This window comes from Ursus maritimus, unplaced genomic scaffold, assembly GCF_017311325.1.
Source record: "Ursus maritimus isolate PB19 unplaced genomic scaffold, ASM1731132v1 scaffold_6, whole genome shotgun sequence".
In the NCBI taxonomy this organism is placed as follows: Eukaryota; Metazoa; Chordata; class Mammalia; order Carnivora; family Ursidae; genus Ursus; species Ursus maritimus.
In genome coordinates, this window is record NW_024426774.1 from 55,832,460 (window position 1) to 55,850,019 (window position 17,560).

The 17,560-nt window shown below is 38.3% G+C and overlaps 1 protein-coding gene across 7 annotated transcripts in view; it reads left to right on the forward strand.

Annotated features, from left to right (window-relative positions):
- The first annotated feature begins 6,809 nt into the window (after nt 1-6,809).
- The window catches only part of VPS54 (VPS54 subunit of GARP complex), a 136,079-nt gene continuing 125,328 nt past the window's right edge, over nt 6,810-17,560 (forward strand). For 6 of the 7 annotated variants that reach the window (XR_005832955.1, XR_005832957.1, XM_040623418.1 and 3 more), the window contains exon 1: nt 6,810-6,895. The gene's annotated coding sequence lies outside the window, so the exon portion shown is untranslated. The remainder of the gene's footprint in view (nt 6,896-17,560) is intronic. The other variant, XM_040623417.1, reaches the window with a different exon arrangement.

The following is a 17,560-nucleotide window of genomic DNA, read 5'->3' on the forward strand; positions in this document are numbered from 1 at the left end:
ACTTTTGCCTTAATACAGGCTGGTAGGATCATTGTACTAAACACTACAGAACTCCAAGAAGTATCATTCACCCCACAGTCTCTGAATGGTGCTTTCCGTAATGAGCATGCAGAGTGTCATTAGGGGCCCTGTGGACAAGATTGCTTGGACCAGGGTAGATGCAATGTGAATGCGAAGAAATGTTTAGTCGAGATATATTTTGAAGGTAGAACTAATAGGATTTGCTGACATAGTAGATATGGGATATGAGTCAAGTATGATTTTAAGGTCATCCATTAATTTCACCAATTCAGGTTCATTATACCAAATACAATTTGCTAAGGAGAAGTAACTCACATTCATTTTTTAATTCAACAAACATTTGCTGAAAGTCTATTATGAAGTATATGTCCCAGATTCTGCAGGGGAAGGTTTTTGTTTTTGTGTTTTTGAGGGGGGTGGGGCATACAGAGAGGGAAAGAGAGAGAATCTTAAGCAGGCTCCATGCCCAGAGCAGAGCCCCAGGTGGGGCTTGATCTCCCAACCCTGAGGTCATGATCTGAGATGAAATCAAGAGTCAGACACTTAACCAACTAAGCCACCCAGGCGCCCCTTACAGTAGTAGTTTTTATTTTATTTTATTTATTTTTAAAAAGATTTTATTTATTTATTTGCCAGAGAGAGAGAGCACAAGCAGGGGGAGTAGGAGGCAGAGGAGCTGCGCTCAGCAAGGAGCCCGATGTTGGACTTGATCCCAGGACCCTGGGATCATGACCTGAGCCAAAAGCAGATGCTTAACTGACTGAGCCACCCAGGTGCCCCATTGCAGGAATAGTTTTTAAAGTACAAAAGCAGCAACAACAGAAAGTTCTGTTCTGAAAATATTTATAACTTAATTTGTTAGACAAGGCCTCTATAGATAAAAGAACCAAATGAAACAATAGAAGAACCAAATACCATATAAAGCAACATAAGAAAAAATAGGACAATGGGACTAATAAAATGGGATCCATATACAATTCTCCTCTAGGGAAATGGTCCATTTTGAAAATAATTTTACATTTGTCAGGATATGCCCACATTTCTGATTGCTATACTCCTCTAATCTATTCAACAACTTTTTTTTTTAAAGATTTTATTTATTTATTTGACCGAGAGAGAGAGAGAGACAGCCAGCGAGAGAGGGAACACAAGCAGGGGGAGTGGGAGAGGAAGAAGCAGGCTCCCAGCAGAGCAGGGAGCCTGATGTGGGGCTTGATCCCAGGACCCTGGAATCACACCCTGAGCCGAAGGCAGACACTTAAGGACTGAGCCACCCAGGCAGCCCTATTCAACATCTTTTTCACTAGTTTCCAATAGTAACATGACTCATGTGTTTCCTATTCAAAATGCTGGACTAGATATGCTGGTTTTGACTCCTGTTCCAGGTGGAAGTATAAAAAAGTCTTCATGTGTGAGGTAGGAATTAGCTGTTTCATGTGCTCTCCTCTTGCTGATGTCTTAGGGTGTATTACTTGCAGTTTGATTGAGAATTCACAATCTTACCTTGGCCCCTAGTTCCTATTTCCCAATTTCTGACTTGCAAATTTGCATACCTTGTCACCACTTATCTTATTTGTATATGTATATGTGTATATATATATAGTTATGAGGATTTTTGAGGTCTTGTGGTTTCTCATGCCACACCCCCCCATTCAAAGCCATGTCCTGCTGCTTCCTATTCTGTGATTTTCATTAACACAGCTTTCCTAAAAATAATGAGACAATGAAGAGTATAATAATGAGTATGATAGTTAACATTTTTGAGTATTGACTATGAGTTAGGCACTAGCTATACTATTTAAGTGTACTTTAAATGTAATCCTTACAACACATCTATAAAATGGGTACTATCATTATCCCCATAAGGAACTGAGCTTTAGAATGCTTAACATGCCTGAGGTGACTCAGATGGAAAGTGGCAGAGTAAGGATTCCAACCCAGAGCTCGTGTGTACTACTATGCCACAAGTGTCCTTTTGTACCTTATGCATATTAAACATTCAGAGGGAGAAAAAAGCCAATCCCAACAAAGTTCTCTAAACTCTCAAGACTCTATGCCTAATAATTATCTTTGTAATGTCCTGGATTTATCTTTAAAAATTTTGCCCAGTTCAAGTTGGAGATAACACTTGGCAATACAGTCCTATTGATACTAGAGTTGGTTTTGCATGGCCCTAGATACAGGTACACACACACACACACACACACACACACACACACACACGACACAAGCTAAAGAAGTAGCAGCTGAAAGTAGAAATGCCAACGGGACTTCTATTAGACCAAGATCAAACAAAAAAAGAGAGGAGAGAAAAGGAAAAAAAGTAACAGTACTTATTGAGCTTTTCATGTTATCAGTTAATGTATTAAAATGCTTATTTAATCCTTACAAGAACTCTATTATTATCCTCACTTTACATGGGAGAAAAATAAAATGTGAAGAGGTTTTTACTCTTACTGGGCAGATGAAGAAATAAAGGAGTAGAAACTGAGATCAAAATCACAGAGCTAAAGTGTCGAAGCTGAGCTGAAAAGCCTGGGGAATTAATCACTGCAGGTGGTAGACAGATTCTAGGGTAACCACCATGATTTCTACCTCCTGGTACTTAGATCTTTGTGTAATCCCCTCTCCTTGAGTGTGGTCAAACCTTGTGACTTGCTTCTAAACCATAGAACGTGGCAAAGGTGATCGGATATCACTCTTTCTTGCAAGCTAACTCACTTAAAGAGTTTAGAGAACCTCTTCTCTGGTTTGATGAAGTAAACAGGCATACTGAGAAAATCTACATGATAATGAACGCCAGGTGGCCTCGAGGAGCTGAAGGTAGCCTCAGGCTAGCAAGAAGCTGGGGCTCTCAGTCCTACAACTGCAAGAGAAGGAATTTTGCTAACAACCTGAATGACCTTGGAAGCAGATTGTTCCCCAGTCAAGCTTCCAGATGAAAACAAGTCTGACTCACGCTTTAATTGAAGACTTACAAGACCCTGAGTAGAAGACCAAGCTACGCTGTGTGTGGACTCCTGCCTGACTCAGAGAAAATGTAACATGATAAATGTGTTATTTTAAACTGCTAAGTTTTGCTATTTTTTACACAGCAATAGAAAAGTAATACACCATGCTACCTTGGTTTTCCCTATGCTTGGAGCCCAGTAAATTCTTAGTAAATGGTAGTTGCTATTATTATGATAATCAAAATGGAAATTTGGAGTCAAAGAGTCAAAGAGAAATGTACCAGAGAAGTTTAACAAAGTTAAATAATTTTTTCCAATGTAATCAGGCAACTGATTTAAGAGATACAGATGATAGTATGTCAAAAACTTTTATATCACTCCCAACAGTTGTTGAGTGTATTATTATCACATGAAATATAAAATTTCCAGTGGTGCTTATATCCACATATAGTTTTAAAGTCTTACACCATATTCAAAGTAAATTAGAAAGTTTCCTACGTTAAGATAGCCCTACATAGATATGAAGACATAGTAAAACATAGTTTCGGGTTCTGATAATATTGTTATAAACTGTGATTTTTAAACATTGTACCATTTTTAAATAGCTTAAATACGATGGATAAAATAATTCAGGGCATTGGATCAAAAAAGGAAACTGTGATGAAACTACTATCAGCATAATACTTTCAGTTCATGAATGCATGTGTATTCTGCTTATCAAGGATAATTTATACTAAACACATGATATAATTACATATATTTAACTATAGAGTAGGTTAGAGTACTTGAGTGGGTTTCTATTTGATAGATTTAAGGCTTGCTATTGTGGGAAAAAAGACAGGCTAGTGTTTATGTCTAACTAAATTGCAAAATGATTTTTCTGATTGTTCCTTCTACCAGTACCCTTTCCCTTCTGTATTTATATTGGCATGTGAATGTACAGTTTCTGTCAAACAAGTCATTAAAGTTGGTGTTCATTGATTGAATAGACACATTAACCTCACTACTGCTACACACACAAATATGCACTGAATGTATAGTAGATATAAGCATAGATCTTCTATAGGTGTTACAGCACCCGAAAATTTGCCCATTCTCTCTCTAACGAGAATATGTGACCCTAATGACCATAACCATTCACAATTCTTTTTTTTTATTTAATTTTTTATTTATTTATTTGACAGAGATAGAGACAGCCAGCGAGAGAGAGAGAGAGAGAGAGAGAGAGAGAGGGAACACAAGCAGGGGGAGTGGGAGAGGAAGAAGCAGGCTCATAGCAGAGGAGCCTGATGTGGGGCTCGATCCCATAACGCCAGGATCACGCCCTCAGCCGAAGGCAGACGCTTAACCGCTGTGCCACCCAGGCGCCCCAACCATTCACAATTCTTATAGGTTTAATAAATACTATGCCAAATATAGTGTTAGGAATATGGTAGCTAACTATCTTCATATTTGCTTCTTTTGAGGGCAATCATGATTTCCATCAGTTTTTCTTAATTTTCTGTCATCTGTGTTTTCTGGAGATGAACACTAATAATGGATCTATGCACATTCATTTGTGGTTTGGCTTTTCTAATAATTGGCTCAATGAAATCAATCATTTCTAATGAAGTGATTCAAGAGATAACAAATGAACATACTAATTAATTTGAAATTTATCTAACTTTAAATTAAATTCCTTGTCCAGTTAACAGGGTTTTGTTTTGTTTTGGTTTTGGCAAACTTTATCATCAGCATTTACTTTTCTGTTAAATTCATGATTATGAATGTTCTGTGGCAAAGTAAAAGTAAACACCTTGTTCTATCCCTGAAAGAACTAAGCATTTCTTCCTATGGCATGTTATCTACAGATGGATAATGAGGAAAGCAAACCAGTCCGTCTTGTTTAGGAGATACCTCACGGTTATTATTTAATTCAAGTGCCAACTAGAGCAACCTGAAATCTTTTTTGGAACAAGGTGCAGAATAAACACATATTTTTAAAAAGGCTAAACTGTCAGTTTTAAGACAGCTTTTGAACTATTGTTGACTTCCTGATACAGGTTCAAAATATGGGAAATTGCTAAACACATTTCTTATATAATCCATACATCGATTCTAGACTTAAATTGAAAGTATTTTCCTCTCTGGCCTTGGATGAAATTTGGTGAGGCTTTCCTTAATATTTTCATAATAAAAACTCATCTGGTTTTATATGAGTTCAGGGATTTAGAAGGATTTCTTTGTTACTTTGTAGGTAAATTTATTTCATATTGGGGGTTGATATTCTTCCTCTCCTTACAAAATTATAGAGAATGGATTGAATTTAGAAAAACATAAGTTGAGAATTTCCTCTCAACTATTTTTGTTGCATCCTTCTCTTTTGTCCTCCTTTCTCCCAACTTTAGCTCTTTAGTAGGTAAAATATTTCACAAAGTTGTGTTTGCAGTTTTCGAAGTGACTTCTTGGAAATGAAACTTGCATCAACTTTTTTAATCCCCAACTGTAAGAGCTACATTTTCACTTTTGATTTGTTAAAACAGACTGGCTTATAAATGCCTGAAACTTTGGTAGATATTTTTAGGCAAGGAATAGTTTCAAAATTGAAAGAAATCCTCCTAAAACTAAGACATAAACACAAGTGATTGAGAGTCCTTTTTTCTCTTTTTAATAATATTCTAAGACATTTCCTTTTCTGTAGAATGCTCTTTTATTGGATTAAAATTGCAAGGCCTCCGACACCAGGCTGAATTGTACTACTGTTAACAATCACAGTGAGAAGGTAATACACAAGCATTTCAAGGATCTCAGTCCAAGAGCAGAAATAACCGGTTTACGTGCCAGAATAGTGTGATAGACGCTTGGTAGGAAGGCCTGGAACTCGAGGGAAAACTTAAAAGAACGACTCGGTGGCGGACGCCATCGACACAGAGACAATGCACTGTTTTCAGCGTCCAGTGGGTTGTTGGGGAGAGGATGACCTTTAACCTTTCAAAGGGACATTTATTTGGGAAACTCTGAACAGCATTCACTTTGAGGGGGCGACAGGAGAGGTGGAATGTGGTGGAAGTATCTACTTTAACAGGTCCTGGGTGGGTTTAGGGACATGGGGAGTCGGTTGGTCTGGAGGGTGGGCGAGGGCTACGCTGAGGAATCGCGGGCCAGTCCCAGGGCAGGCGGAAGGCGGCCTCTGGGCGCTCCTGAGAACAACTCGGGTGGGGGAAGGGTGGTGGGGAAAAGTAGAGTTCAGCGTGGGTTTCTGCCTTTGCGTGTAGGTCTATCAGAGGAGGCGCAGAGGAGCCGCGCGGGGTATTTCCCGCTCCAGGGGAACGCCGGCTGCACCCGCGGCGCCCGCGCCGTGGCCCCTCTCCCGAGGCGGCGAGCGCTCCCCCCCGGCCCGGGCCGCGGCCCTCCCGCCCCGGCGGAGGCGCGCGGTGGATTGTGGGCTGGGGGCTGCGGCGGCCTCGCGGCGGCCTCCGGCGCTGTTTCCCGGACCTAGCCGGGCCGAGCCGGGCCGGCGGGGTGAGGGGAAGCCGTGGAGCAGGGAGCAGAAGCGCTAAGGGTAGTGGTCGCGGCGCGGCGCGGCGGCGGCGGCGGCTCCTCTGGAGGCCGGGGATGTGGGAGAGGCGGTGGCAGCAGCGGCGGAGGCGGCGCTGCGGACCCGGGGGAAACTGCTGGCTGACAGGACACCCGGGAGAGACGTGAGGGAGCCGCCGCTGCCGCCTCTCACCCGCGAGCGGAGCTGGGCTCGGGAAGGCGGCCCTGTGCTCCCCCGGCCGACGGGCCAGCCGGCGCGGGGCGGGGGCGGGGGCGGGAAGCCGGGCTCGGGCCCGGCGGGGCTCCGGGCGGCGGCGGCCGCGGAGCAGCCTCGGCGCGACGTGGAGGGCTGGAGGCGGCGGCGATGCACTAGGCCTCGCTCTGGGGCGGCTGCCCGGGACCCGCAGGTAGGTGGCGGGCCGGCCCCACCCGGCCCCCAGCGCTTCGCGGCCCACCCTCACCCCGACCTCCTGTGGAGAGAGGGCCCGAGACCCCACCCCCTGTGTCTCCTCCCCGGCCCGAAGCGGACAGAGTTTTCGGTCACAACTGACGGGCGCTGAAGCTTCCATTCTCCTGTCGGCCGCCTCCTCCTCTTCCTTTTCGGTCCCGCTCTGGAATCAGGGCCGGCAGCTGTTCTCCCCACCTCCAGTCGGCGGCCGAAAACGCCGCCGTCCCCCCTCTCGCCCCTTTCTGGGATCCGGGCTTTGAAACTTACACCAACCTCCTTAGATGCCGCCCCCAAACTTTCCCTTTCTCTTCCAGCCGGGCCCTTAACCCCCTTTTGAGCCTACTGGAATAATTTAAATGTAGGAAAAATAATCGTTTTTCTTCCTAAGGAAGGAAAGACGAACCGCCCCCCGCCCCCCCGCCAAATAACTCGGTGTTTTGCAGTTTGACGATTTAGCTCGCAATAATTTGTTCAGTAATTAATTTTCTTCACTTCTACTTCTTTCCATCCGTGCATTGATAGAAAAGCAGGCCTCCCCTGCCCTCTTGTCGTTGACAAGGGAACTTTTGGCTACCCATTATAACTAACCACTTGGTCTGTCCATGTGTAGAGTTGAGGATGGTATTTTTAGAATTTTGACTCGACCCGGGGTTGCAAGTTTTGTTTTAATTCACTTTTAACCAGCTTCAATTTTTGGCTTTTATTGAATGAGGCTCCCCTTACTTTCGAAGAATTAAATTGTTTGGACTGTTTTGTTTTTTGTTTTTAATTGGCTCTATTTCTGATTTGCCAATCCCCAGGGCAATCTTAATAGTAAATGCTTACAAGACAAATGATATCATGATATAGTATGCTGAGAAATGCGTTATTGTGGTAACTTAAACTGCAGATTTTGATGGACATTCAGGTTGACTTTTATAAATCTGGAGAGTTCTAATTGGAAAAGTACTTTGAGAGCCTTGATTTCTAAGCAGTTTTGGTGGAACAGATGGAATGATGGGATTTGTCTATATTTGTGTTGTAGTCAGTCTGATTTCCTAGAAATAGGTATTACTTGATGGTTCATAGTGGTCATCATTGCTCATGATAGGTTTTGGTAAAAATGATCAATATATGCAAATTTTGGGTGATTGATAGTTGTGGTTTGGGGGATTAGATGTTTGCAGTTTTATTGTGATTTGGCTATTTTTAAATTGTGCTCTGTTAACTTCAGAATTATTACACTACCCAGGACAGACATTACCGTCAGAGGATCATTTTTAAAAGAAATGAAAAATGTTGTAATGGTTTTCTTTGTCAAGAATGCATCACAGAATTATAAAGACTTTCCATGTTTTGTTGATTATACTGATATATTTTGTTCTTGTATAGGTATTGCTACTGTAGCATTTGGCTTTCTGAAATGTTTTTAAATTATTCAGAGTTTGCTAGGGAAAGATGATTAAATTTTTGTATGTTTTCTGGAACAGTTAAAATTTATTTCTGGATGGGTATTAAGTTTTTATGTCAGAATTAAAATCAAATCTTCTATAACTCATGAAATGGCAAACTTTGCAAAATTTTTTCACATATTCCTTTTCCTATCAATGAAAGTTGATTAAAATTCTTTTTTTCTGCTTTTAGTTTTTACAAACAACTTTGAGTAAAGCACACTCATTTAAAGTGTAAAATTAAATGATTTATAGTATATTTACAGAGTTGTGAAACCATCATCATAATCTAATTTTGGAACATTTTCATTACCCCAAAAAGAAACCTGCTCATTAACAGTACTCCCCCGTTTTCCCCACCCCACCCCTGACCTAGGCACCCACTAATCAATCTACTTTCCATCTTAATATTTTCCTATTGTGATTCATGCGTGTGAATGGTATCAACTCATAGCTTTTTGAAGTGTTTCTTTTAAAATCAACTTAACATGTTTAAAATATTTTGAGTCAGAATAAGCAGCTGATCACTGGTGTTAATAATCCATGTTCTCAACACGGATGTTCTATTTGGTTATCAGCATAAACTGTGGAGAAAGAAAAAAGTTGGCATGAATGATTTCAGTGATCCCAAGAGGTGATGTGGTTCGCTGGGAGTCAAGTAAAAGTTGGAGTATCTTTGCCATCGAATAGTAGATATCAGGGTTAGAAAAAACCTTAAAGGTCATCAGCTTACTTCCTGCTTGTTTCACAAATAGATGGCAGGAACCATATGAACAATTCTGGAGTGGAAGTTTGAATCTCTAGGATTGTGGCTCAAGAACCACAGTGTGGCCATGTAAGGCAAGAAATGGGGATTTGCAAATTAGAATTGTTAGGTTCTCTTATGTGTGCATGTGTTTGACATTTTACTAGCAGAGTTGAAAAAGAACTGGACATTTCCCCATTTAGGGATGGAGGGTTATGGGGAGACTAATGTATCCACATAGATGAAATCCATCTTACAAAATTCTGTAAAAATGCTTTAATCTAAAGGAGGATGGCATATACTGTATATTATTTAGGTACCTTCTTGTACTGTTACCGTCTTATTTTTAAAAATTCAAATTTTGAAAACAAAATTAATTTTAAAGAATTACGATTAACAAGACTGGTTGTAGGACTCCTTTTTCAAAGACCCAAGGCCCTAACATCTAAACTAATGGTTCTTATAGGGGTGCATTTGCCCTCCAAGAGACGTTTGGCAGTGTCTAGAAATGTTTTTTTGTTGTCACAACTGAAGTTGGGGTGCCATTGGCATCTAACCAGGAATGTTGCTGAACTTAAAATGCACAGGATACATCCTGTGTCATCTCACCCTCCCCATACAGCAAAGAATTATCCACCCAGATGTCAGTGGTATTGTTTTAAAGCTGTGGTTTGCATTATTCCAGTAAGTGTCTGACCTAGTGTTCTCAACTCCCACCAGGTGGGAAAATAACTCTCACTGGTACTGTTTAGTATGTTAGATTAACCCTTTAGGTCCTCCAGGAGCTCTCTCTTTGCAGTGGGAGGCGGTTAAGGGAAAAGTGGAAGGCAATCTAATTATGACACAATGCAGATATCCTTTAGTCTGTTTAGGTATCTCCAAATATGAAGAAAAAAAATTTTTTTTCCTGAAAATACAAAAACCCTGTTTTACTGCACATTTGAACTATTACTATGTTTTGAATTGTTAGTTACCGGTGCATAGTTTTTTTAAATTGAAATAGATATAATAGTATTTTCTTTATGTAGAAGTGACTTTTTTTTTCCTGGTAGCCTCTGCTGCCAAAAAGAGAGAGAACTAAGCTAACTGTTTTAATTAATTACTAATGTATATTGTGAATGTTTAAAAAGATTCAGAGGTCATATAAGAATCACTCTTTTTTTTTCTCATTCTTGTAGGCCCCACTTTTGACTCATTTCATTTGTTTTTATTACTTATTTACTTTCATTTAATTTGTTTTTAACAAGCTTAACATGGGGATGGAAGAAGAAAAGATTGACAGTTGGGATCACTTTTGCTGTTTACCTGCCTTATTAGATAAATTACTCCATCTTTCTGAGCCTTAGATTTTCTCATCTGTGAAATAGGAATAGTGATAATTCACATAAGGTGATTGTAGAGAATTAAATGAGGTAATGTATGTTTAAATGCTATGTCAACTATAAAACAGTGTAAGAATTAGTTACTACACCTGAAACTGATATAATGTTATATGTCATTTATACCTCAATCAGAAGAATCAAATTAGAATACAGGATATAGAGGGTTCCAAAGTCAGGAATATAGACAGCAAGGCAGAGAACAGTGACTGCCGAAAGTATCTCTAGGAGAAGAGAGAAATTCTAAAAATATACTGATAACAAACTAGTAAAAGAACTAGTATTATCACCAAAAATTTCAGATTCTTTACTGTAGTAGCAAATTGACTTCCTTCAGTAGCACCTGAAAGTATTCCAGTATAATAACTGATTATAAGGGTGAAATTAAGTTATCAAGAAAGAGTTACCCGTTTTCAAAATATGCTATTTGAAAAGTTATGAAAATATATAATTAATTTCAGAATTAAATTTTTCAGAAGTGACTTATTTGTACAAAAAGTTTTAGCCTTTTCAAGAGTAAGCTGCAGTTATCTGGATTAATTCCCTTGATGGGAATAATTCCTTCTGTCTTCATTTACTGTTCATGTCTTATTTTATAATTACAGGGTATTCTACCGCTAGTAATTGCTCTTCAAATGTGAGGATTTAACTGAATAGAGTTTTAAAGCCTACTCACTATTTGTGAAATCTTAATCTCTTTCTAGATTTCTTTTTCTATTTTTCAACATCTGTTTGCAAAAAAAGAGATGCTTTGATTTTTCTACATTGTCCAGTAGTCCGTCGTTGTGCTCTAGTGTTGAAAAATGTAATCTCTTACAATTTTGTTAACTGGGCAACTTCACAATCGTACAAAATTAAGACTTGAGGTAAGAGAACTCGAGCTATTCATTGAGATTCTTCTAGGGTAATGTGAGGTTAGAATAGTTGGAGACAGTATTAAGAATAAGTTATGTAGTGATATTGGTAGGTTTTTTTTTTTTTTTTTAATATGGTGAACTTAAAATTGGGTTTTAGAGGGGGGAATTTTTGTGACAAAATGTTAGTGATTTGGAGAATTTTGTATTCAAATAGTTGGCTTTTTGACTTGAAGTTGTATATTTGTGTATGAATATTGTGGTATGCATCATATGACATTTTGTGGAATGAATAAAGTAAAATTTTGAAATCATGTAATTATGTCAAGAAAGCTGATGTTCTGTTGGTGGCAGTAGTGTTGTTTCAGTTTGGCTAAACTGAGGGGTAGATTGGGCCCAGGTTGTGGAGTTTTTGGATTTGATAGACTTGATATATACAGCACTATCAAAGAACACTTAAGGAGAGGAACCTAATCAGATCTGAATTTTAAAAGGATAATTCTAAAGTTGAGTGAGGTTAGGACCAAACAAGGACTGTTGGGAGATTCTCACAGCAGTTTAATCTGCAAATAAAATCCCAAACTAGATTACTGGCTATTAGAATGGGGTGCAAGGGATGGATGTGTGATGAATTTTGGAGGTAGAATCTATAGGACGGTCCATGTTAGTATAGAAATTAAAGAATGTAGAGAGGTCAGGGAGTCAAGTTGGCTCTAGGGTTTCTAATTTAGGAAACTGATAGATTATGTTGCCATTAACTAACCCAGGGAAGTAATAAACTTTTGGTAGGTGGAGTCAATTAAAGATGGTAAATAATGAATTTAAGTTTTGGATATACTAAATTTTAAGTATCTATGAGACTTGTAGGTGAAGATGCCCAGTAGGCAGTTATAAATATGGTTGTGGGACCCTGAAAAGAGGTTAGAACTGGAGAAAGATCTGTAATCTATCCAGTTTTCTCTAGCTACTGTCATCTCTTAGTGAGATTATTGCAAGTTTCCTATCTGGGCTCTTCTAGTCTTAGTCTTCTCCATTCCATTCTCTGTGCTATAATTAGTGATTTTTCTAAAGGGCAAATCTAATTATATCATTTCTCATCGTAAGTTATTTCTGTGACTTTATGATGAAATCCATATTCCTTATTCTTTTAATTGATTTCTGCATTCGTGTAAATTCTTTTCCCAACTTACCTCTCTAGCCTTGTGACTCTCCCCAACTCCCTCCTCTCCCCAAATATATAATTTTCTCATATTTTTATAAAAGGTTTTATTTATGTGAGAGAAAGAGAGAGAGAGAGAGAGAGAGAATAAGCACATTCATGAGCCGGGGGGGAGGGGGCAGAGGGAGTGGGAGAGAGAATCTCAAGCGGACTCTACCCTGAGCAAGGAGCCTGATGTGGGGCTCAGTCTCAGGATCCTGAGATCATGACCTGAATCGAAATCAAGAGTCAGACGCTAACTGCCTGAGCCACTCAGCTGCTGCTAATTTTTTCAGACATACTGAATTACTTCTGGTTTCTGGCGAAGGCTCTTTTTCCCCTCCAAGCCTTTGCACATATATTCCCTATTACTGGAGTATTCTTGTCTCACACTTCCTCCCCTCCATTTGGTTGGCTCGTTTCTACTTACCTTCAGTTTTGGATAAGCCTTCATTGATTCATTATTATTTTTACTGATAAAATTTTAACCTGCAGAAAAATCAAAAGAATAGTGGTGTGAACACCTACACACACATACATAAACCTACCCCCTCCACCACCACATTTCCCTTTGCCAAATCTGAAAGCGGGCTGTGGATTTCATGACTCTTCACCCCTAAATACTTAAACGTGCATCTCCCAATTACAGTGATTTCTCTTACACAATCACAATACTATTATGACATCTAAAAATATCAACAATTACTCAAGAACATTATTCAACATGTAGTCCATACTTAAGTTTCCCCATTTGTCCCAGCATTATTTATACCTTTTTTTCCTCGCCACTAATGGAAGATTCAATCAAGGTTCATGCATTGCATTTGGCTGGTATGCCTCTTTAGTCTCCCCAGATCTGTACTAGGGCCCAGTGCTTCCTCTTTTTTGGTTTACCCTTTGAAAAGTTAGAGGCATTTGTGCTTGAGTATATTCCATATTCTGAATTAGTCTGTTTCTTCATGATTAGATTCTGGTTAGATATTTCTGGCAAAAATATCACACAGATGATATGTATTTGTACCACTTTATCACATCAGGAGGCACATAATGGCAGGCTGTCCCCCTGTTGGTGATTCCAGCTTTAATCACTTGGTAAGGGTGGGAACTGACAGATCTTGCTACTATTTAATAAATAATTGATAGGGTGATAATTCATGATATTTCCCAACAACCTTTTCAATCAGTGGTTTTACCATCCATTAATGACCCTTTCTTGAATCAGTCACTGCTTTTGAGGATTACAAGTGGTGATTTTTCTGTTTTATGCTGTCTACATTTATTACTTTTATTGGTTTTTGAGGGCAGCAAGGTCCAATTAGATAAAGACTGAATGTAGGCAATTGAATTTGAAAATCAGGTCATTCCTCACCTTTTCCAGAGCCAACCAAGTGGTGAAGAGTGAAGATAGATTACTAAGGAGATAGATCAAAGAGCAAATAGAGGTTTGCCAGTGAAGGGGAGGCAGGAAGTAGCCTGAGGAGATAGAGTTGAGGGAAAGAACTTGAATTTAGCGCTTGAACCTTTTTTTTTTTTTTTTTTTTTGGTGGGCTGATGAGATTGAAGATAAGAGAGTCAGGGAATAATTAATAGAACGGGGTCTCAGGTGAAGTGGGAAGAGGTGGGATCAAGAACAGCTGGTTGGGGGATTAACTCTGGACAAGGGTAGACACCTATATTATACCCCAGAAGTTAGGAGTTGTGAGGACTAGGCACGTTTGGATATGGAGGGAAGAAGTCCTATCTGAGGACTTTTTTTGTTTTGATATGAAGTAAAAAGATAGTTACTTTTTGAGCATGGGATTGATGAAGGTAAACTTAGGGGACATGAGGAGACTGATGAAGGTTTGTTACAAAATCTATGGGGATTGGGAAGGAGCAGTGCTTCAGGATATCAGTGAAATCAGTGAAAAGATGGCTGAATAGGCCCTTATCTGAGATTAGAATTTATACATTTATAATGTGATGTTCTATATAAATTTTCTGTGGTGTACTCCAGCCAGGAACAAAGCAAAGATAGAAGTTGGATGAGGAAGGAGAGAATTGAACATGCAAGGGAGACTGTTGAAGTAATTGACAGGGAATAAATGCAGCTGTCACTTTTGTTCTTAGGAATATATTAATATATAATTTCTTCTAGTACATATTTTTAAATAGGATAAGTTATACAGAGTTAATTTTAAATTTACCCTTTTTGTGTAGGCATTTTAATATGTCTAATGGTTTATGGATTTAAGATATATATAATACCAGTAACTTTGAATGAATGATTATAGGATTTATTTGCTAATCTTTGGCTGAGACACCAAGAACAGAATACTAACATTCTAATCTGATTCACTTTGACAAAAATTTCACTAGTAATACAGTCATATCAATGGCCTGAAAAGGAGTAAAATAAAGCATCTAAGTTATATTTGGTTCCTGTTGAAATTTTTTTTTTAATCACAGTATGGTTTTATCATTCAATTCTAGGCCTGTGATCCTTAGTTAATTTCAGTAGCTGCCATATTATGTTTTTTTGGTGTATTAAGTCTCTGAAAAGTGCTGGGGAAAAAAGACATTGTTTTTATTTTGAATAACATCTAGACTTAAAATATATATTGTTTTTTGAGGATATTTATGATTTTTATTCCAGATAAGGATGTTATACATGAAATATCATTTACTTTCTAGCCATTTAAAATTATTTAAATTTAATATTACAAATAGTTACACTTTTTATCTTTCTAGCCAAGATTCTCTCTTATTGTTCCTTCTTGTCACTAGATCGAAAGTAAATGAGCAATGTCAGGAAGCACATATATTCAGTTTCCTACAAGACACCGGGCCTTATAATGTCAAATGGGAATGTAAGGAAAAAGCAGACTGGTATGACTTTGTTCTTATGTTCTGGATTTGACTTTTTTCTTATTTTCTGGATTCATGTTAGCTTCTTCCATGCTCCTTTAATACCCAAAATGAGTAGACATGTACTAACTTATGTGGCAGCCTGAATTTGTTAGTATTTCTTGAAAGCCCAGATATTTATGTTTAAATTTTAGCTTTATTATTGAGATCTCTGTGATAATTAAAAAAAATTTAAGTACTTTAAAAAGTTATGATTAAACTGTATTTTGTCAGGTGATGAATCTTAAATAGTGTAGAAGTATATTGTTATTTGTGTCTAGGTTGTATCAAAGAAACCTATCTATAACATTTACCAGAAATTGGCTCTTAAAATTCCAAAAATGTTGTGGAAAGTACTTTTTAGAATGTGAGGTATTTGAGATTTAAAAAATAGTCTGTACTGATTTCTGTCAAATTGATCTTTGGTAAGATATTACAGTACAGTTTTGTTTTTTTTTTGCATGTATCAATAAATCAAGTTTGCCATTTTTTGTTGCTTTTTAAAAAAGCATTGAGTATTGATTTTTTTCTTTTTTACTAAACTCAAATCCAAAATTGTATCACAAACTGCTACCTCTGTCCGGCTCCAGTGTAAAAAAATTTTCCCACTTTATATCTTCTCAAATTACAAACATATATGTTATAAAAGTTCATTAATTACTTTGGGGTGTCTGGGTGGCTCAGTTAAGCGTCTGACTTCAGCTCAGGTCATGATCTCTGGGTCCTGGGTCCAGCCCCATGTTGGTGCCCCCCCCCCATCACATGGGCCCTCTGTGGGCCCCATGCTCAGTAGGGAGTCTGCTTCTCCCTCTCCCTCTCCCTCTACCCCTCCCCCTGCTCCTGTGTGTGCTCTCTTTCATATAAATAAATAAAATCTTTAAAAAAATAAGTTCATCAATTTCTTAGAATTCAGAACACATTTCCTTTTGAAAGTGTTAAAATAATGGCCCATAGTAGCTTATTTATTCTAAGTTGCAGCTCAAGAATTACTCCTTTGCTAAGAAAAATATAGTAAATTATACTGATGAAAATGTATATGTTTCCTTAAGGAGTAGTTTTCTAGCAGTCCCAAGTTCTATAAAATTCTTTGAACCTAAAACTGCCCTAAAAAATCAAGTCTTACTTGTCAAGGGTTGTGAATTCGAGCCTCACATTGGGTGTAGAGATTATTTAAATAAATTCAAAAAACTTAAAGTCAAGTCATAAAAAAAAAATCTTATCACAGATGATTATTATTGCTATTACTTATTTTTAATATAAGATGACATAAATATTTGTTAGTGTAAATAATTGTTATTGAATCAGTAAGGAGTAAAAGAAGAGAAGAAAGCACTGGGTGCCAAAAATGGATGAGAGGCAGTATAGTGAAATGTTGTTCATGTCTTCTGCCCATTTCTTAACTGTATTCTTTATTTTTAGGGTGTTCAGTTTGATATGTTCTTTATAGATTTTGGATAGTAGCCCTTTAATAAGACATTTACAAATATCTTCTTCAATTCAGTAGGTTGACTTTTAGTTTTGTTGACTGTTTCCTTTGCTGTTCCTCTCCTTTCCTTTTATCTTGATGAAGTCCCAGTAGTTCATTTTTGCTTTTGTTTGCCTGGCCATTAAAGATGTGTCTAGCAAGAAGTTGCTGTGGCTCAGGTCACAGAGGTTGCTGCCTGTGTTCTCCTCTAGGATTTTGATGGATTCCTATCTCACGTTTAGGTCTTTCATTTTGAATTTATTTTTGTGTGTGGTGCAAGAAAGTGGTCCAGTTTCATACTTCTGCATGTTGCTGTCCACTTTTTCCAACACCATTTATTAAAGAGACTGCCTTTTTTCCATCGAATATTCTTTCTTGCTTTCTCAAAGATTAGTTGACCATATAGTTGTGGGTTCCACTCCAGTTTTTGGAGTCTGGCATCCACCCCCCACTGTTGGACTTAACATTGTTTCTGATGTGACTGGTCACTGTCTAATTGCCAAATGATGGGTTGTTGTTTTTTTTTCCCCTTTTGTGAATTCTGAATTGGTATTTCTCTCACCTTCTTGGATGTTCCTTCTTTATCGCAAGCTTTTTTTTATATCTTTCTTTCTTTCTTTCTTTCTTTCTTTTTTTTTTTTTAAAGATTGTATTAATTTATTTTTAG